The sequence below is a fragment of the Rhinolophus ferrumequinum genome, chromosome 18, assembly GCF_004115265.2.
Source record: "Rhinolophus ferrumequinum isolate MPI-CBG mRhiFer1 chromosome 18, mRhiFer1_v1.p, whole genome shotgun sequence".
In the NCBI taxonomy this organism is placed as follows: Eukaryota; Metazoa; Chordata; class Mammalia; order Chiroptera; family Rhinolophidae; genus Rhinolophus; species Rhinolophus ferrumequinum.
In genome coordinates, this window is record NC_046301.1 from 15,958,352 (window position 1) to 15,975,971 (window position 17,620).

General features: G+C 45.8%; 1 protein-coding gene across 1 annotated transcript in view; it reads left to right on the forward strand.

The window, feature by feature from the left end:
- Positions 1–3,468: 3,468 nt before the first annotated feature.
- SCOC (short coiled-coil protein) overlaps positions 3,469–17,620 on the forward strand; it is a 63,935-nt gene continuing 49,783 nt past the window's right edge. Inside the window, exon 1 of the mRNA XM_033134549.1 lies at positions 3,469–3,872. The gene's annotated coding sequence lies outside the window, so the exon portion shown is untranslated. The remainder of the gene's footprint in view (positions 3,873–17,620) is intronic.

A 17,620-nucleotide genomic window follows, 5' to 3' on the forward strand; every position in this document is an offset into this window, starting at 1 on the left:
CCTGTAACCCACCTACTATGGACGGGGGCCTTCTTGTCAGCCAGGTTGTGAGTAACCCGGTTGCAAAAACACCTCTTACCACCAGCTTTCTCGGACCACTCCTGCTGTCTCCCATGTCTTTCGAGCAGTAATACCCACACAGGATTAGATGTGCAAGGTATCTATTGGAGTAAACACCCATAAAGAATAAAAGAGAAGCAGGAGTAGGCAGGGAAAGTCTTTAGACAGTAATGCGGGTCTGACCTCTACGAAATAAGAGAGGAAAGGACAGAGTGAGTAGGAGGTTTACGGACCACCATCCAGTTCTGGGTGAGATTCACTGATGAGCACCCAGGTCAATGGGATGCTCATCAGTGAATCTCACGTTAGGCAGGAGTGTTGGTCTAGGAACCCCACCCTTCTCCCTCATTGACTGGGAGGCGTCCAGAATCCATAGTGCAGCCCAAGGCACAGGAGCCAGGGGCTGTCAATCAGCTCTGCTCCCCACAACAGCTTCTCTTAAAAGAGGGTCTGAGTGATGACCCCACGGCCACCACGATGGGAGAATGACCCCATTTACAGGATTGGTGGACACAGTCACCAAGAGGACAGCAAAGCAGAGCCAGCCTCAGGGTGCTCTTGCAGAAAAAAGCAGAAGTTACCCAGGCAGCAGAAAAGGTAGAGTAAGGACCCCTAGAAACCAACTCCTAACAGTTTTCCTCTATTTAGTCATAACTTTTCTACCCCTTTGGTTAAGTTGGGAAGAAGTTAAAGAAGATCTTTTAGGGTCCAACATACTTAAAAGCAGAGGCACCTATAACACTGGCAAGTGTGGGAACCACCATTATTCCACAGCACCAAGTCACGCAGAGGATGGCAGTCTCGGGCATCCATTCCAGACATGTCAGGCCAGGTGACCCCACTTAGAATGCCCACCTCCCTCCAACTTCCAAGGGACTCTCTCCAACTATGGACTGGAGAATAAGACAGTGTCAATATGAAGGAAAGGTACTGAGGTGGGGCCAGTACCTGCCACACAATTCTCAGGTTGCCGCCCATGGAAGTACCTACTGCCAACAGGAGAATTAAGTGATTCCTGATTGCAGACATTATTGCTTCAGCGTATGCTTAAGCATAAAAGTTCCCTGCTTGCATGAATGCCATTCTCTATCTAATTACCTAATTACCCAGCCCATTGCCAGGAAGGGACTTGGGCCCTGGAGAGTTCATCTGGGTACATGTTAATTGGCTGACCAATGGATTGAATTCTCCTGTTCAAAAAGTTAGAGGAAATGAGTCCAAATTTTGACAGCAGCAAAGTTCAGTAGCTGCGTCCTGTTTCTTGGGCTAGTAGAGACTATATTAAAAATCATTGTTCCCTTGGACCCACATCTGACCAATGGATTTGCGGGCCAAGGATCATGGAATTTCATGGGGAGAAGGGACCACACAAGCCATCACACCCCACCCCCATGACCTGAGATGTTGACACCACTGTCATGTAGGTAGACACACATGGCGATGCCATCCATGTCAGCTCTGGTAGCACATCTGTTTCCCTTTCACTGATCGAGGCGCAGAAGTAATGACTGGCCCATGTTCTGACTCCTATGAGTTGTCCAAGATTTTCTGTGCCCAAATGTCTGGGCCCTGTGACTTCAGAGCTTACACATGGTGCCTAAATGTAGTTATCATAACAGATTTGAAATCAAATTGCGTCCTAACTTCTCCCAGCCATTCTGCACGCTCCCTTGTCACCATGCAATCAGCTGGCATATGGCTTAGGAAATATTAGCCACATACCAGTAAAAACAAGGCACAGTTAGGAAGCATATCTGCTGTCAAGAAACTGTGCAATTAATTTCAAAGTAAAAAAATAATTGGATTATCTGTATCATGGCTTTCTTCATTAGTGCAGATAATTGGGAGATTTTAGTAGTATATTTCCTTCCTTCTTGAAGAAAATGCTTATAATGAAATAATGACAATCCCTCCCCTTTAGGTTTACACTGGGTGGGAGCTTGTAGGAGCTTATAGAAATCTGGTACCTTCGGTTGGCAGGTAAAGGGTAAAGTACTAGGACAAAGTAATCTTGGTGGCCTGGACCATGGCAAAATAAAAATTACAAAAGCCCTAACTATCACCGCACACAACCACCCCATGTGAATATGACATCTGCCACATACTGCCACACCGGGGTTGAAGCCACACAGACACACGCTCTCCAGAAGGAGTCAGTGGTCAGAGGCAGGCTGGCCAAGTGGGATCTGGCAATGGAGTAACGGAATAAATCCAGGCAGGAAGGGTCCTCAGGGCAAGGGCTGAGAGTCAGCATGAACAGTGGGGAGAGAAGGGGACACCCAGGAGGGGGAGACACTGCTCTGTCCTCATGTCATGCAGCCCGCTGGCTGGGCTTGGCTCAAAGTGCGCGCACAAGACCACCTGCAGGAAAATCACCTGAGGTGCTTATAAGATGCACATTCCTGGCTCCCCGCCACAGACCTATTTAATCAGCATCTTTGGGATCCAGGCCCAGGAATATGGATTTTTAACAAGCTCCCCAGGTGATTCTTATACAATGAAAATTTCAGACTCACTGCTCGGTGTACATTTTGCAAACTCAGGAGTTCCACCTGCCTTGGTGTGAATCAGTATCTGACTATGGCAGGCCCATCACGGGGCGGGGTGGAGGGCTGGGGGGGGCAGTGGTCTTCACAACCCCCACTGGCATCCATAGTCACCAGGATCAAATCCAAAATGGGTTTAATAAGCATGTTCTTTTTGAGAAATACTGTTCAGAGCTCCCAAACCAGCAATGGACAATCTCTTAAGGCAAAAAGGCTGAAAATAAGCAACAATTTATTTTCTCAGAACTGGAAAGGGTGGAGTGACTGTCTTTTCTAGCTGGATGTACTGAATTAGAACCATGCAAAACAAATACAGTTCCCCTGGGGCCTCGTGCAGGATTTATTTCCAGATTTAATGAATGGCCACGTGCTTGGGTTAGTGGAAAATAACCCAGAGACTGGCTCATCCCCGAAGTGCAGTGGAAAAGCCTCTCTCGCCGACGCTGCAGAAGGACGCTGACCCATTTCCACGTCCCAATCTCCAGGCAAAGCAGGTGACATGGTGGGTGGAATGCAGGTCGCCTGCTGTGCATCTGAGAACAGTTCCTCGCCATCCTATGAAATGTCTATTGATCTGAGCATGTAACTTATGTCAGCCCTGACTGTCTGAAGGGAGGCTGCTCCATATCACAAGGTCATGATGAAAAGAAAACCCCAATAATTCACTATCCTTGCACACAAAGGACTGAGCATTGTTTTTCTTCCTTCTTAATAATGTCTTTCTGTGGCTCTCTCCCTGTCACTGGCCTAGCTGTGGGACTTAGGTCTTATATTTGCTTTCGTTTACCTGTTTCTCCCCGGCTTAACTTTTCAGATTCATGTCACAGCAAACACCTGCTTTATATGCTGTCTCTGCTGCAGCCTCATCGATGGTGCAAAAGGCTGATTTAACTCCTCGAGAAAAAGCCACTGCTCCCCAAGCCCTGGGACTTTTCTGAATCCTCTTTGCTGCCTGTCAGGATCACCACCTCTGTACTGAAGAACTGTTTATCGGTGCTTAATTGATTTAATGGGCACCTGCCTTGCACGGGGTCCTGTTGGGCTTAATGAATCCCCAAGTTTGTCAGGTTCTGTGGACGCACAGAGGGAAGGAGGTGTGGTGACGGTACATGGCCGCTGCTGTCAGGAGCCGCCGTTGTGACGACGACGCAGCACTTAGAGATGAAACACACAACGTGCAGACACCGTGAGGAGAAGCAGGGGAGCTGTGGAGACCACGGAGCTGGCTCTGTCCTCACGGCTGATGCTCTTACCCCAAACTACCAGGTAGGCAAAGCTTGTGTGCAGAGGTACCCCTCTCCTCTCTTTCGCATTATTTTGTCCCTTGATTCATTCCTTCTCTGCTGTCCTCCCACGCCCTCCTTTCTCTCCATCCCTCACTCTGGTTCTCCCTCCTCCTCTTATCTAGGAAACATTCCTGGCTTGTACCCTGCTGTCAGAAAAGCAAAGGACAAACTGGTTCACTTTAAGGAATAAGTGACTAATAAGGTTAACATCCCTCAATAGCATGTGTATTTTAAGAGGAAAATCTTAAATCATGGGGAAAAAAGCATTACAATGGTGGAAATTCACACAGTAGCACAGAAAGGAGGAGAAAGAGGGGTTTTCATTGTTCCTGAAATTTTATTTACATACTATTGCCTTTTATTTAAAGTCAATAAAACCCCTGTTTCTTGCATCGCATATAAGACGTATCACTTCCTTTCCACATATTCAGGTACATCTGAAATATACCTCTTTGTCTTTTTCCTTTTTAAGCCTTCATTCCTCTGGGGTTGCAGAAATTTAATTTCGATTAATTTAACTTCGCCCCTCCCACCTTTCCGCGGGTTGCACCTACATTTTGGAGGCTTACACGGTGCCAGGTATTGGGAAGGGACATCTGGTCCTCAGGATCATTCGCCATCCATGCTGGCCTCCCCCGAGGTGGCCACCGTGCCATCTGGTCTTCAGTTATTGGTGCCCCAGGTGGCTGCTGACTCACCCTTGTTCCTGACCACGAGACACATCCAGCTCTCCCTCACCTACTTCCAGGACTTCCTGGCCATATAGATATTAACTGTTTCTGCCACACAGTCTGAGCCTCGGAAAGCTCCCAGAGGCTGTCCACAATCTCCCCCCATTCCTTGGCCGCTCACATGACGCCCACACCATGTTGGGGCATGAGAAAAACAGCATTATTTTGTGGGATCGTGTTGCTTCCTGGGCTCTAGCTGGGAATCTGGATGCGCGCCCCTTCCATCTCTCGGCAGGGCCAACCAAGGCGAGTAAGGAGGGCATCTGCCTTTCCTCCCCAATCCAGCACCCAGCTGACCTGAAAGGGGGTGCAGGAATGTTTCTTATGGACCCACCAGCCTCTGAGTTCTGGGGGCTTTCTTCCACCTCCCTTCCTCCCAAGGCTAGCCAGTCACTCCTCTTTTTTCTAATTTCTGGGGTTATCCTTTCCTTGAGGCCACAAATGCAAAATGACTGAATAGCGGGATGATCCAAGAGATTCAAGAAAAGGGTGGACAAAGATTGATTTGATTTTAAATTATCCATCAAACTGTAAAATACTGTGCTAGCCATTGTGAGAGTTATAAAGTATTGTAAAGCATAGGCCTCATCTGCAAGAAACTTACACACATAAAGGTAATGCTAAATACCAACTCAGGAGTCATATGAATTTATAAGAAAAAAAGAAGTCAGTTCATAATGGCCCCCAAAGATTTTTTTTCTTTTTTCATTTTTCCCTTTCAAGGAATTAGGACTCTTCAGCTACCAGTAATTTCTTAAAGTTGGAAGCTAAATGGCATACTGGTCATACTCTATATCAACAAATATTACTATAGCTCAAATGCATGATTAAACAAAAAATATCAAAGCTTTGCCATGGAATTTACTTACTTTGAGCAGTATTGGAAACAAGTGAATTCTAAGGCTAAAGGATTTGAACACCCCTGCCCCCCTTAGAACTGTAATGTCATTTGCCTTTTTTAGATCTACAAGGTTGGAGACTATTTCTACTTAAAAAAAAAAAAAAAGAGAGAGAGAGTAGCAACCACACTGTATTGGGACTTGTGTGGGAGGAGATGGTTGTATTAGTCAGGCTAAGTAAAGCCAGCTGCTACAACAACCCCAGAGTCTCCATGCCTTAACACAACGAAGGTTATTTTTCACTCACTTCACCGTCCGTTGCTCCTCATGGTCATCTGGGGACCTCGCCTCTGCCATTAATGTACGGCTCCCCCGGCCACCCTGGGTGACACTGAGCCCACTCACGGGGGCGAGAGAGCATGTAGGGTCGTTTATGGACCTGCCTTGGAGGCACATCACTTCTTGTCATCTTTCACTGTCCAGAACTCAGTCACATGGCTCCATCTAATTGAAGAGGCTGGGAAATGTCATCTAGCAGTGGGTCCAGGAGAAAAAGGCAACGCATTTGGTGAGCACATCACAGCTTCACTGCCGTATTTGTGAGCAACGTTTTCTGACGGCATAAAGCACCCAGTGACTAAAGCTTTTAACAAAGACCCAGAGTTGTTTCAGACACAAAGAGCGCTGGAATGTCAGAGAGACACGATCCTCCCGTCTGACTTCCCTTCCTTCCTCCTGCCCCCTCCTTCCTCATCTCAGTGTGCTCTCCTTGGGAGGATGGATAGGCACAGCCTGTATCTGCATACTCGCTGGCACCATACCGGTTTCTTTAGAAAGCAGAGGCAATAGCAGTGAGAGCCGGGCTCCTCCTCCAGGTGCTCACAGCGCCCAGGCCCAGCTCCGAAAGCGTAGCACTTGAGTATCAGCACTAATGAATGCCAGCTTCACCACTGGATGTTGGCAGAGGCTCAGAGCAGCGCTGGAGAGAAAGCCGGGTAGCTCTGATGGGTATATGGGCTGGGCGAGGAACAAAGACGTGCTGAGCGTGTGGATGGAGGACTGTCTGTGCCGGGAGGGCTCTAATGGAAGGTATTTTGGTCTCTCTCGTGCTGTTCAAACCACGTCCAGGCCCCTGTAAAGCACTTACTTTGTTGATTGAAAGGGAATCGTTTTGAGGCAGAAAATGTCAACAGTGCTAGTGGGAATTCTGCTTTTGCTCTTTAGCGTCTAAATGGCTTTAAGGAAATGGATTCACTTGGTGTTTTCAGATGAAATAGCCTTCACTTCCTGTCCTCGAACAGCTCGTGTGTACAGGCAAGGCAGCCTTCTTCTGGAACAAGCCACCACCTCAGGGCAGAGGGCTGGCACCTCCTTAATGGTGCTGACATTTTTATCAATGGCTCAAGCTTAAGGAGCTGGTTGGTTTAGGCAGACATCTTCTTCCATTACACATGCCTCAAAAAGCTGAGGCCTGAGGAAGGGACATTAGTACAATAAGCCAAGATCACAGAAAAGCAGCAACGATACTTCTGTTATGGTCCAGGGAGAAAGGCAGTTGTCACCCAAGAGTGACATTGGGGACGGAGAATGATGGAGAACTAATCTGGGCTTTTCAGATGGGGGCGTAGGTGAAACTATAGATGAGGAGGAATGTATCTGGTCAGGGATGTACAGTAGAAAGAACCCTGTTGTTCTTTTCTTTTCACTTCTAGTAAGTTCTAAGATAGGAAGGTATTGAATTTTCCTTCCTAGGGCCTTCCAGCTAAAAATTAATCCATCTTCCGTTCATCTCTGTGGATTCAGGGGTGGGGGGTGGAGTGTATAAAATTCGAAAGTATCTTCCCTCTGACATTTCTATACACATAGGCTTCACAAATATTCAAACCAACCAACTCTTTAGTCCTACCTACAGTCTCATAACTCTTTTAATTATCAGAGAGGATCAAGCTGTTATCACAGATTTCCTCAGAGATGGCAGTTGTGCCAGATGTTGGTTTCAGAGAGACTCTCTCTCTGTGCCTCCTAGAACTCTGTCACCATTTTCTGCTGGTCGAAGTTTGGAGTCCTGAGATCTTTCTTCTGGTAAGATCTTTGCCCAATCCTGCCTAGCTTAGAAAATCAAATGAGAGCCTGGGTCTCAGTTGTGAAGTTACAGTTATAGTTGAATTTACACACACACACACACACACACACACACACACACACAAGCACACACTTTCCCATACACTGTCAACCTGCAGGGAATGACATAATCACTCTTTTTCTGAGGATTTATATTTCTAAAAAGAAGCCTAATTGCTAAAAGCACACAGAACATGCTTTTGATTTCTCAAGTAAGTGGTTTAGATCAGCTATTTTTTTAGATTACAGAACTATGAGACATGGGCATTGCATTTCCTGCCCGCAGAGGGTCAGTGGGGTCTTCATCATTTCATTTTTTTTCCATTTTTTTCATATACTCATCAATAATGTATTTTGAAGACTACTATGGACCAGGGGATAAGTTATACAGGAAAGGAGAATCTTGTTGCCAAAAAGTATTGAAGAGATACACTGCTTTGGGTTTCTTGTCTTTAAAGAATAGAAGGAATTGAAAGACTAGTAAATTTGATGTTTGGCATGGCACTGAACCAATGTCAGACCATGAAGAGTTAGTTGCCTATCCAAAGGCTTTCATTTTCCCATTCATATGTCAAATGCACTAAAAATAAGCCAGATACTATTTCTAGCTCTGAAGTCATCCTAACAGTGTCTCCAGAATGGATAGTCCTCAATGACAATCAGGGGATCTGCTAAGATTAGCAGGGGAAATAAATCAGCTAAGTGATGCTTATGTCATTCACAAGAGACCCAAGTGAATATCTAGAGACGTTATCCAGGTAGGTGTTCCCATCTATGTTGGAAGTCAGTAATGAAAGTAGATTGCAGACGCGGTTACCCAGTAGAACATTTAAATGTGTCCTTATTTGACTGCAATCACACAGCCAAATATATTCAAGGGCGGTTTCCTTTATAAGAAAAAAGTGAATGAAATGCTCAAAGATGACATTAGCTCAATTTTATGTTTGAAAACTTAATTGCACCTAAGTGAGAAAACACAAAATTAAAGTTCTCAATGCAACAATGCCTAGTGACAGGGGGAGAGTTTGCCACCCATGTTGGAACTCACTGTGATGTGGGTACTGAAACCTAGACTAGGAAAGTGCCTGCAAATCCACTCCTGCCGCTTCCTAGACCTTTCCTTAGAGATTAGGCAAAGAGCCCTTATCTTGAAAGTTACACCAGGAATGCATTTTGGATTGCACCCGTTGAAGACCTTGGCAGAAAAGAAATGACCATTTACTGAATGTCCAACCACTGGCTTGGTACTTGTACAAATTTTAGGGAGAAATAACTTTGTCCTCTACGCCTTGTCTACCAAGATCACCCCATGGATTCGGAAAGCTGAAACAAAGCCTGTGTGTGCGTGGGAGTGAGACCTCAAGTCCTGTGGCCCTGCCACCAACCTTGCTGGGTTATTAGAGCACATGAATGACTAGAGAAGCCACTGGCTGACTGGTGACTCTCCGTACTTTTCAGGGCTTGTGGTTGTGATGACGAGCTGTTTCTTTCCTTTAGAAACTTCTGGAGCTTTGGGAATGTGTAGTATACTTTATCCACACCCAAACCAGCCCAGAAGAGCCCAGATTCCTCTCTTCTTTCTATTGGATTGCCTCCTGAGTTCCTGAATTCAGAGCTATGGGAATAATACCAGGAGCTCTTACTGTCTTTGTGAAATACCTAGGAGAATCAGGAAAGGGGAAACTTGGTCCAGTAAAACAATCTGGAGACCTTTCACCTAGAATTTCTCTGATGGGGCGTAATCCCTTCCCACTCTTCTCTGCAGCACACATTAGGAGTATATTCGATAAAGAAAAACATTGCCTGTGCCACGTCCACAGCCTGCTTGTAGACCTATTCATTCCATCATTTATTCAACAAATTCTAATTGTCAGTCTACCATAGTGTTGTATTAGTCTCTTTGGGACATTCAAAGATGATTAAGACATGGCCCATCCCTGAAAGGAACTAATTGCGTAGTTTGTAAAATGACACCTGTACCAAACCCATAACATCAGCTATGCTGATGAGTGCTGTGAGAAAACCCAAGTTCCATGGCGGAGAGGAAGTCTAAGAAAGGCGGTGACATGTGAGCTGGGCTTTGTAAGGGAAGAGTATGGCACTGCAGCATGGCAAACCACAGGATGTTGGATGACAGTAGAAAAAGAGGGAAAACGGGGATTTTTCTGTGTGTGTGTGTGTGTGTGTGTGTGTGTGTGTGTGTGTGTGTGTGTGTTGGAGGGAAAGGGCAATGAGGCTGCAGGTAAGAGGTAGGGGAAAGTTATGGAGATAACACCCCTGATTCTGGATGTGTTGAATTTGAAATTCCAGTTGGAGATCCCAGTGGAGCTTTCCAGCAGGCAAAAGAGAGCAGAGTCCTGAGAAAGTTTAAACTTGGGATCATATGTCTGCACAGAGGCCTGTTGAGAGATTGGAGGTTGCCTAGGAACTGGAGCTAAGTGTTACAGTGAAACAATTAGCACTCTAAGCAACAGATACTAATGTCTTCATTACTTGCAGGCCCGTCATATACCAACACACAGGGAGAAATTCAGTGTGTTCCCTGCAGAGCTTCTGGGAAAACTCAGAAACATAGGGCACTCTTGGATAGATTAGAGCAGTAGGGTTGGTCTTCGGTAAATGAATAATATTGGGAGCATTTTGGCATTTCTCCATGAATAAAAGCTGATCTGTCCCTTTAAGTTAAAAAAAAAAAATGCTGTACTTTCCTCCTCACCCGGAATCATTTTGAGGTTGGTGTCAAGAGTAACCCTTTTGTGTTCTTGCATCTGGTGGGCCCCGTCTTCTCAGAATGATGTAGACACGCGTTCTACCCTTCTGTGCTCTGTCCTCGCTGTACTATTATAAGCATTATTGATCACACAATCCATTAGGGCACCATTCACCATAAATAATTTATCTCTTCAGGCATGAGCTTGTCTCTGCCACAGATGCCATCAGCAAGAACCCCCTTCAGGAGGTTTGGGCTGGAAGACAAACAACTGCATTGCGAATGTAGTTTAAACACACAAGGCCCAAGGAGACATAAAAATAATGACTGAGCAAACCTCACGCCTGGAGACCGCGTTCTCCTGGGGAGGGTCTTTTACACCCAGAACAGATCTGAAGTGTGTCAGACCAGCCTTGCTCCCACAGAAAGCATGCTGTCCTGACAAACAGATATAAGCCTATCTTCTTAGCTGAGGGAATTTGTTTAGGCAGCATATCAATATTTGTTGAACACACTAGAGCAATGCTAAATGTTATAATAGCAGGGGTGGGGGCTGGAGCTGAGGGAAGGGTAGGAACAGGCGGCAAAAGAAATAGTGGACATGGTCTCACACCTCTATCGACTCGAAACTTCTGTTGGTCAAATAGGAAAGCACATGTAATGAAAACTATAGGCTCTCTGGCAAAAAGAAACAGAAGAGAGCAAGAGCATGAAAGCTCAGGTTGCATCTATCACTTGCTGAAGGACAGACATGTGACAGTACAGAGCACTCAGATTTCAGGCTCTAAGCAGGAGGGCAAAGGAGGAAGAGTCATCTAGACAGAGAGGTGAGCAGGAGAGCTGCTGTTCCAGGGGAGGCAAGTGATACGTGCAAGTCTGCAGTCGGGAGCTTGTGCATCATGGGTGCCAACAAAGATTTCAGCTGGTATAAAGCCTGAGAGGCACAAGTCAGGATGGCAGCAGGTAGCTGCGGGGCTATGGCTTTCCCACACCACACTAGAGTCAGAGGGGTCTTTTGTAGGGTAGACAAGACCAGGGGGAAAATTCCTCACCTTTTCTTCCCCTTGAGTCCTTTTTTCTTGAACTCTCTAGAACTTCCTTGCTAGGGTAGGTCTTGCAGGGGGAAAAAATCATTCATCTCTCTTACGATATGTTTATATGCTAACCTGAATAAGTCAGGGTGGAGATAAGGAACAGAGCCTAAGTCAGGTAGTTCACTAAGGAGAATTCTTAGAGGAACTCACTACAAAGAGGTCGGAAGCGCTGAAGCACCAACAGGAGACGCGGAGGCAGAGATTCATAACAGCTAGAGCAGGAGACACTACGGGACAAGAGCCTGGACCCTGGGAGGACACCGACGCCATGGCTGAGCTGCCTGGCAGGGCTGGGACCACAGAGACAACACGGGCACAGTAAGAGATGTCACGAGACTGAGAGGGGTGGAAATACGCCCCCTCCTCCCCTTCCCCTGCCCTCTGGCTTCCTGCTAGGGCCTCCCCGTGGCCTAACCTAACTGGAAGCTAGTCGGTAAGGAAACCTAAGAAATGTTTGTACATTGTAGGTATCAGGAGAGGAAGGGTGGGGAATGGTCGCCATTTCCTTGTATCGTATTCGCAGATGACTCTCAAAGAAAAGCAAAGCCTGTCTCTTGTAAATTGATTTATAATGGAATTAGGCATCAAGTAAGGCAATATTTGGAGGCACGATTTTCGTAGTGACTGCAATTAACACTACTCAGTCCACTGCCTGTCCTACTGTCAAGTGGCTGACATCAGAATTGTGGCGTAGGTGGGGAGCTGCCTGGTCTCTCTTGAGGAGTCTGAGATTCCTTCCACCATAATGCCTAAGGTTAGCTCTGGAGAAGAAGCAGCAACCACCTGTCTGACTCAGGAATGAAGGTGCTGCAGGCTCAGTGAAAGCTGAGCAGGAGCTGATCAAAGCCCACAGTTTCTGCTTCTCTGACTCAATCCCAGAGGCAAAGCCCTCTGCTGTTGTTTCGGGGCCCCTCTTGATCTTCAGGGAGCTCGCAAACCCCAAAGGAGAATTCTAGACCTGTCTGAGTCTCTTAGGCCTGATCGGAGTAACACATTAAACCAAGGGGACCCATGCCAAAGCATCCAAGGCCTGCTGGATACCTGACACTGGGTCTCCCACAGACATCCTGTCCCCAAGGAGATGCTACTTGGTAACCGTTTGGGGTTATATGCCTTTCCGTTAAATAGTTCAAAACTATTTCAAATGACAGTCATGACTAGGGACGCTAATAAGAGGAAAGAAGACTGTTTTTTTATCCCAGGAAGTTACTATTGATGTGTACCACATTGACTTAATATAATATAGTTCACTTAATCAGGATTGATCGACCTCAGGGCAGGTGGCCTTATAGAGACATGGTCCCTGACCTTATGCCAATTTAGGCAGGGTCAAGAAGAAGGTGTCTGATATTTGCTGGTGGCAGGGGATTACTACAAGCCCAGGACTGCGTCAGCAGAGCATTGATTTTAGAGAGTGGGATATGATCACTCTGTCTGGTGCTATTGCTGCAATTTGCTGGTTCTTAAACAGACCTTGACAAAATAGGCTTGTTGTTCAGCCAGGCTGCTAATTGTGCTGGTAATTAAAAATTGGCAGTACTGAGCTTGGCGCATGTTCCCTACCTTGAAACCTTCCAAATCAGCGTTTGCGTTCACAATGAGCAAAACACCTGCTCTGTTTCCCCTACTCCTTTTCTAGGACTTTCAAATGCCACTTAGCTGATGCTTTCACAGAGCCTGGAAGGATTTCTGGTATTTCATTCAGAAAGATCGCATGTGCCCTGCAGTAAGCAGGGCTATATATAGCCAGGGCCGACCAGAGGGCGACCTCTGAGAAAGCTCCAAGGAGCCCAGGGTGTGACTGCACTCACAGCCTCATCTCGCTCTCCTGCCAGGCTTCTCTGATGACACCACATTCTGTTCAGATTTTCTGGCTCTGGGAACCTCAGTGTTAATTCCTGGAGGCTGAGGGCCACGTGGCAGTCTACAGCTTGCAGGCTTGTTTGTGCGTACACGCTCATGCATGCACATCCACTCAGAGTTAATGCGTCATCCTTCTATATTTATCCAGCTGCTGTTTCAGTCGCTCTGAGAAGTGTCTGTAGAAAAACAAAGCTGCCTCTTCCTGCTATGCAAGCTGTCTGAGCTCAAGAGACAAGCTCTACTGTCTCAGCCTGTGTGTAAACGTGTAGGGGCCATGGTTCCCAGAGTGCTTGGGTCACTGAGGAGACACCCGCTCCTGCCCCCACTTAGCACACAGCTTCAGGCTGAGGAGCATGCAGCTTTCCTGCTCTGGCTGCGGCTCCACTGTCCTTGCTCACTCCCACTTAGGTCTGATTGCAAGGGGCACGATATGAGTGGGGTGAACATCTGGGTGTGAAAGGGGAGCTGGCCAGATCTCTGCGGCAGGACAAACTGGCACCAATAGCTGCAGTGTGGAATGAGGACCTGGAAAGGTGTCACAGGTTGTTAGAGCTAAAAGGGATCATTGATGGCATCTTCCCAAGACTGTTGTTTTACAGGTGAGGAAACTAAAGAACATACATCCTTCAGGAACCTCTGCCCCACGTGCAGCAGCTCTGTGTCCCTGTTACATAAGGAAGAACTCATCGCCGAAGAAGCTACCAGGAGCTCCGAGCATTCGAGATTGCAGACAGTGTCTAGCATTTGAGGGTGTCTTCCTTCTCCCTCCCTTCTGGAGTTCCAGCCGTGAACTATATGATAGGAACTTTCACCCTTTTAAAAGCACTGGGCAGTAGCCGCAGCCCGTTTCTCCCCATGTCTGCTCTGCCCGCAGGGCCACGCAGTCCCTTCTGTGCTTGGTGGAGTTGGAAGGACTGAGCGTGAGAAACTCAGCCTTTCCCCCTCTTTCTTTTTGGATCCCCCTGTCTGAGGATGGGGAGAGGTGTTGTGCTCACCTCCTGCCTCTGGGGTGGCAATCACAAGGGGGTCAGAGGTCATCTGCTGTAGGGCCAGGTCTGAAGAACTAGCTCTCACTTTGTTCCAGTGAAGGGACGCAGTAGGTACAGTGCATGCAGCTGTGTTGCTCAGTATGTACAGCATATGTGTGTGTACATGTATGTATGTCTGCAGAGCCCGCCTTCCCTTAGGTGAGGTGTACAAAGTGTAGATGTAGGGAGAAGCCACAGAGAGTCTGGCTGTGGCCACAATGAAGCCTTACTCTTCAATCCAGCTTTGTCATCAATAAAACACGTTTTACAAATCTCCATTTGTCTGATTTCTGAGACTATTTCTCAGTAGCACTTGTGCAACTATAATATCGGCATTCAATTCAATTAAACTACCTATTCTATAAATACCCGGAGGGAGGGAGCAAGTTAACTCATTCCCATATGAGTAAGTGAATCTATATCACGCAATTAACATTTCTCAACCATCCACCACGAGCGGGTTGAAAGCCAAGAGAAACAGTAGGGCCAATATATCATGGGTGAGGCTGGAGACCCCACGCTCCATGATCCAATTTACAGCGGATTTTATCTCAGCACTGGACAGACTATGAAACTTCCCCTCTCCTCCCAGTGAACCTGGGCCCGTGTTGTAGGCAGCACAGTGGGTGAAGGGGTAACTCAGGGTTGGGGTGTGAGTTCCGCCTTTCTCCAGCCTAACCATAGGACAGTGGGCTGCTCTTTTTTCCTTAGATTCCTTGTCAGGAAATTGGGACAATATCTCTCATCACTGTGGGAATGAGGGAATTGTGTAAAGATCTTAGAAAATGTCTGGCTAATAGTAATCCCTCAATAAATGTTAGTGATTATTATTGGTAGTAATAAAATATTTTTCTGTCACCAAAAGTATCCCATGAGGATGGATCTTTAGAATATGTCAATGAGAAAATGTGCTTTGCTTTTAAAATAATTTTGTTTGGCAAATATTTTAGGAGGAATACTGTAAGTGAGAAACAGCTATATAGCTTTCTAGCACATATGAATTGGAATTTACTTGTTAAAAAATAGAAATGCCATTTTTATTGCTTTCCACGCCCACACCATCTCAAAGAACATTTCTTAGCTGCTTTTGCCCAAAGACATATGTCATACCTACAATCTAGTGACAACTGACTCCTGAAAGTCTTGATGTGGATTCCTAAGTGGGGGCATTTCTAATTTTGAAATGAACTGTGTGGTTCAAAAGCTCCATGCTTTCCAACAAGTAGATGATTGATGAGACTTTCTCGTTCACTGATCAAGCTTGGTAAAAAGGAAAAACAAGAACTAAAAATACCCTTTATGTTTGAACTAGGGGCACTGCAAGGAAAGGGAGATCAGATTTACATATGTGATTCACATAATTATATATTTAATTGGTAGTTTGGAGTAAAATTATCCTTAAATCTAGGGATTTTTATTGTCTCATCTCATAAGTTTGCAGTTATTTCTACAAAGAGCAGAATGCTTCCTTGATTTTTTTTTTTTTTTAAATTCAAGGTACCATCTAGTAGTTTTGCAACCTGTAGAACTACCAAGAAAGCAACTCATTTGAAGGTCACATCAGCTTGCACGTGAATTTTCTGTAAAGTTGAGGTGACGTTTTGTATGTTAACTACAAGTACAGGTGACATAATAAATGATGGTCATTTGCGTAGTGTTCCTATCCTCCAGTTGGAATGTCCAGGTGAAGGGTTCCTTAGAATACCTCTCACCAAGTCAGTCCTCCATCTTTTCATGCCAGAGGGTCTTCATGTCATTTTATAATATACATTTGTCCTCAATTGTTCCATTTCCATTTGAACAAATAAACTAACAGCCACTAACTCAAAGTTTATCTTGGAAGCAAAAAGTTATCAAACTGGAAATGTAAAATTTAAACTTAGGAGATGAGCAAGTGTGGAGAGTAATAAGAACAGAAAATTCATCTCTTTTATTGCAAATCTTCCATCTGCACCTAAGAGATAAGAGTCTCAGATCCAAGGATCTAAGCTACTATCCTGGGGCAGGCGGCCATTAAATTCAAGACTCTCTTAACTAATTTACAAAGCAAAGCCCAGGATAAAGGCAGTAAGTCATCATTTCATAAAGGAGTTGGGTCCCATTCTTTCTGTCCTTTTGGGATTCCAGCACTTCCCATGAGTGAGGAGAACTCAGCCCCATAACAGGAGCTCTACACACTGGAGAACAAAGTATCCCCGAGTGATTCTCCCTTACGTATGAATTTCAAGGAGATAGAGAAGAAGAGCAGAGGATGCAGAAGTTGACAGAGAAGCTGGCCAGGTGTTTGGTGGAGATACTAGTGTCCAGAGCAATGAAAGGTTGGTCTCGGAGGGCCATGAGATGACCAGGGCGATAGAGCTGCCCCTCCAATTCTCTAGGAGCCATGGCTCTGCGGCTGCTGTGATGGTTCCCTGCCATTTTTTTCCTTTCTGTCTATTCTTACAATAACTCACTACTGCCAAATGGGTCTGAGTCCCTTGAACCCAAGAGAATCAAACAAAGGATCATACTTTCTATCTAGAATGAGAGGGCTAGATGGCAATTCAGTGTCCCCATAATGTTAGGACTCTTATGTAAAGAACCTAGTTCTTTGACCCCAACCAATCCTCTGAAAAGAATGTCATATTCTCTCTTCTCCATGAGTGAAATAATAAAATTGCAAATCTCTATTCTTCCACAGATGTCAACAGACGTAACTTTCCTGGGGGGAAATGACTTTTGAGTCATGGTACAAAGTAGTAGACCGTAGCTTAAACATTTAAAAGGGAAGAGTACAGCTAACAATATCTCGCACTAGTTGTGTAGCTGCACAGGTTCTGCACTCCGTTCCCTAGTCTAATCCTCACAGCAGCCCTTCGAGATGGGTGTTATCTTAGCCCCTTTTTAAATATTTTAGTGACTAACCAGAAGCCACACAACTACTAAGTGGGACTCAAACTCAGTTTTAACTCCAGAGCTCGAGCTCCTAAGCAGTGTATTATAATAGGAGCAAATTCTTAAAACACACGTCACGCAGTCTCTGGATGGGACATTTTCTGTTCCCAGACATGTCTTCCATTAGCAGGTCCAAGCAGCAGCCCACCTACAGCCTCTTTGGGCAGCAACAGGCCCCCTCAGTGAGTCACCGGTGACACTCACACTGCCCGGAGGGACCACAGTGTTTCCTGGGCTCCAATAAATCACCAAGGATAAAGGTTATCCTCTCTGAGCTCTTTGAACACATCAACCTAGACTTTTTACAAGTCTCTACCTGGTTCTTACTTTTTGCTTCAATTTCCAAGAGATTTCTGGCTTCGGGCCTTTTTCCCCCAGGGGAGAGAAGAAATGCTATAACATGATTTT